We start from the raw sequence: 4,865 nt of genomic DNA, 5'->3' as shown, positions 1-4,865 counted from the left end.
GTCAAAACTTGTAAACAGATTATTTGTACTGCTAACTTGAACTTGTATCACACGACTAGCGAGATACTAGGCCACTACCTTCAAGAAACTGACTTCAGTTTACCCAGATCAACTATTTGGTGTCTCTTAACGTAATGTTAAAAAACGAAAGAAAAAAGTAGTTAATTTTTAACTAGAAGATAGAACTAACCAATAAAATAACTACTCATTTAAAAAGAAAATTTAGTCTTACCTGTAAACTTTTGGAACTGCATGTACAGGATTCTCGGACACTTTACACTTCATCCTGTCTATTAAGCATCTTGCTTCAATTTTGCTCCTTTCTGTTTCATGAGAGTGTACTCCACTCTTTGATAAAACATCGTCACCCAAAACAACAACTGTCGCTTTGCACCCACGTGTACATTTCCAATATGTCTTTTCTTTACTACGTCTATTAATCCGGTATAAGAACCCTTCGTACGCGAGCACTTTCCCCCCGTATTTCGAACTGACAAATTCTGCCATTCTGTGCTGCTTTCTATTCCTATTGATACTTATAAAGTGACAGATTAAAAATTTGAATTGAATTTTATACAGATTACTGTCTCGATCTCAGAACTTTCACTTTTCGAAGCCGTCAGGTGTTCTGAACGCTGATTGGCTACCGGTGAACACAGTAGCCAATCACCTTCAAGAGTACCAAACTGAAACAAAATCTTATAAATCCCTTTCCCTCCCCGATTATCTGACCTTTTGATTTGAGTTGAAACTCTACAAAAACATTCAATTATGATATTTGTATTTTGTATTCCTGCTATTTACATTGACAATATAAATATGAAAATAGAAGTATGTATGATATTCAGTCTTGGGAAGTAACGTAACGCAAGTAACGCGTTACTTGTAATGCGTTACTTTTTAAGTAACGTTTCCTTGTAACGCGTTACATTTTTTCCAAAGTAACTGTAACTGTAACGCGTTACAAATTTTTAAGTAACGTGCCTAGTTTGCGTTACTTGTTTCGCGTTACATTTCGGATGAGTAACTACAATATATGTATATTATGTATTTTTCGGAAACAAATGTTTCTTTCCTGTAAGTGAATTTCTCGGAATGGAGCAATGGAGTATGAACTATGTCAGTGACCGACAGTCAGTCACCGACACTCAAAGAAACAGATAAGATCATAGTACCACTTGCTGTTTCTAGAAGTTGAGGACAGCCTCAGGGAAACCACGTGTACTGATTGCAAGCACCTGGAAGGTTTTGTTATAGATTTTGACAGCTCTCGTAAGTCCATTCAGTGAGTGAACTACGAGTGTAATTGAACCGCTAGTCTATTTTACTTTGATTGGTGTTGTTTTTATAAAGATGGAGAACGAAAATATTTTACCGTTCGAACATTTGAAAAATATTCTTAAAAGCTGAAGATGATGGTAGACAGAATTTGAAAGTAAATATTTATCAACAACTAGGGTGCCCCGGCAGGAAATATTTATCAACAACTAGGGTGCCATAATTAACGATATACAGTAAGGAGTTAATATGAACAAACTTTCTTCTGATGAGCAGGCCTACTTTATTACTAGGAAATAGTTTGTTGATGGTATGTAATATTGGAGTTCTTTCAGATCAGTTTGCGTATCCTAGAGTCCTGTTGATTATAGAGTTTGGAACAACTAGCTTTAAAAAGCATGTATCGATTTTAGAATTACTGACAAGTTTAGATTCACCTTCAGTTAATGTGTTCTGATTTTATTAGTTGTAGTGTAATGTTTCTCTACATTCTGTTTTTAATTTTACATAACAACATTGTTATTATTATATAATTATTTTAGCAGAAGAATAATAAGCAATCATTTTTTCTAACGCATATTGATGGCAAGAGTCGATCTAAAGCTCGACTCAGATTCAAGTCGAGTTTTGAGACGAGTCAAAGGTAATAATCTCCAGTCGAGTTCCGAACCGATTCACTGCTTTTGGCGTAGAGTTTCGCGTCGAGTTAAGTTTGATAAATGGTTCGCTCGTTTTAACTCATTTTGAAATCATGGCCTGATTACACTGAAAAGCGAAAGCCATGAGAAATGTGAACTAAGCAGTAATATGGAATACTTTTAGTGTTGCTCAAGAGAGGAAACACTGCTCGCGTATCTTCTCGTTTCGATATCGAGACCACAAGAGATTTTTTGTAACAAGCTCAGCTCGCTTGGGGTGAACCATCGGCTCGACCTGGCTTGGTTGGGATGAGCCATCTGCTCGGTTCGGCTCATCTGGGCCGAAGGCTCTAGCCGACTCGGTTGGACGAACTGTTGGCTTGGCTCACTTCTCAATTCGGGTCGATAGTGAATGAGCTGTGAGCCGAGCTCCTCAAGTCGTTGACAATTCTAAACCCGGGCCGAGCAGTTTTGAAAATATTTGGTCAGGCCCTATAACTTTTAACAATGTTTGGCTCGAGCCCGAATACTCAACTTAGACCCTTAACCGAAATTCAGAAGCTCGTGAGCAATGTCCTTGACTCCTAGAATTTTTGACTACCGAGGTTGGCAATCAACTAGTTTTTTAGTATCAAATACAAACCACCTATCTTTAATAATAATAATAATAATAATAATAATAATAATAATAATAATAATAATAATAATAATAATAATAATAATAATAATAATAATAATAATAATAATAATAATAATAAAAATAAAAGTAGTAGTAGTACGACAGTAGTAGTAGTAGTAGTAGTAGTAGTATCATTGATAACCTATATTGTCTATGCAAGATACTTGAAGAGAGTACTCGAAACTACACACCAGATTTGTCTCGACTCGACTCGAAACTCGACCCGAATTCGAGTCGAGTTGGAGGAAATTTTTCGACCCGAGTTCTCGGGTTGAGCTCAAAGATGTCTGTTTCTAGTCGAATCGAGTTTCAAAGAAAACTCGTATTCGCTCGTGCCCATCCTAGGGTGACCAGATTCCAACAAACGAAAAGTAGGACACAAGTATAACAGTATATGATAGTTTACTGCGTCGGCAATACGCATATCCTTATTTCATTTAATGTTAACCTTAAGTTAATCAATTTTTTTGTTAAAAAGAAACACTCAACAAAAGTGTTAATGAAATTCAACACAACTCCAAATGCTTTGATGAATGACAAAATGGTTTATGTTTACAAACGTATAGTAAAACTTCGTGTTGGGCTAAAAAAAAAAATGATTTTTGAAGCGTGGTATTATTTTAAGAAATGAGAAAAAATTTAGACCGGCACAAGGGAACTTCTACAGGTACTTGATCATCACTATCATAAATTTTTCCTACTTTACCGATATCTCAACAAGCCCTTCTCAGTAAAAGCAATGTATTGTAAAAAATGGTTTGTTGATTGTTCTCCATCCCTAATCTTTTGAGGAGTGTTTAAACACACAGCGGTTCATCATTCAGGAAAAGAGTGCCTTTGATTCAAAATATTGTGAATAAAGAATGAAACATTAAGATATTGCAAATAAATTAAATCAGGACATTTTAAAGAAGAAGGATATTTCTCGATTTTCTAGGCGTCTTCGCAACACGCAGGACAGCTCTTTGAAAAACAGTACTGTACTGCAAAAATCCCTAGCCCATCCCTACGAGTAACGCAGTATGGCATTTTAGTCAATGTTACATTATATGAAAATATTCATATGGCTGTCAAGTAAAAATTTGTCCTTGTATTTACATAAAGCGATTCAGAACGTAAAATAATAATAATAATAATAATAATAATAATAATAATAATAATAATAATAATAATAATAATAATAATAATAATAATAATAATAATAATAATAATAATAATAATAATAATAATAATAATAATAATAATAATAGCGGTAGTAATAGTAGTACGGAAAATTCAAGTAACATTTTTTCACATATTCAAAGTTTCGGACCTAAAAGTAACGCGTTAGTAACGCGTTACTTTCGAAGTAAAGTAACAGTTACTTTTTGGGGGCAAGTAACGCGTTAGTAACGCGTTACATTTTAAGAGAAAGTAAAGTAACTTGTAACGCGTTACATTTTTACAAGTAACTTACCCAACACTGATGATATTATGGCATATAGTATAGAATCACGTATAGAAGACAAATCAGCTGATAAGGTGATGCCGAAAAAGTAATTTTAATGTAGGAGACTAAGACCCAACTTAGAATGTTGGAGATGAACTACTGGAAAACTGAATAAAATTTTGTTGTGAAATGACTTGATATTAGACCGAAATAAGTTTATTTTCTTGTAACTGAATCAATTAATTTTCCATTTCTCTGTAAGTATTAAAAAAACACATCTCTACTAAAGTAGACGTGAATAACGCTGCTAATAACAAAACTATACCTAGTCATTTTTTCTGAGAAGAGCAAGTAAGATAACATTTAAAATATATGATGAAATTTAAAGAAATAGTTATTCTTCTTACAGAATCTATTAGAATTACTAAAGAAAAAATCCCTAGAAAAGATCCCTCCCTGCACAGAATTCCCCGTCTCGAAAGAGTAGGCAGAACGGGAAGTAGGCACAACGGGAATTACCGTTCTGCCTACAGATAAGATCATTAAAAATATTTTCTACAAAGTGCTGGAGGGCCTGTAGGCATAACGAGAAGTAGGCACAACGGGAAGACACCGTCCACAATGATGACGAGAAGAATAATACTATTTACTGGAAGTAATTTGAACCTTTATAAACAGCCCAATAGTCTCTTCAACACAAAATGATGTGGGGTAACACTTAAATTGCATTTCTTATAGAGAGAAATTAACTCGAAAGCAAAAGAGAACATAACATGCAGACCGTTGTAGTGCCGAGATTACGAAATTTCCAGAGAAGAGGTGGCAATATTGATGAAATTGT

Source organism: Thermobia domestica, chromosome 13 (genome assembly GCF_964235325.1).
Source record: "Thermobia domestica chromosome 13, izTheDome1.hap1.1, whole genome shotgun sequence".
In the NCBI taxonomy this organism is placed as follows: Eukaryota; Metazoa; Arthropoda; class Insecta; order Zygentoma; family Lepismatidae; genus Thermobia; species Thermobia domestica.
The sequence above is the reverse complement of the archived record's forward strand: the minus strand, read 5'-3'. Positions refer to the sequence as shown.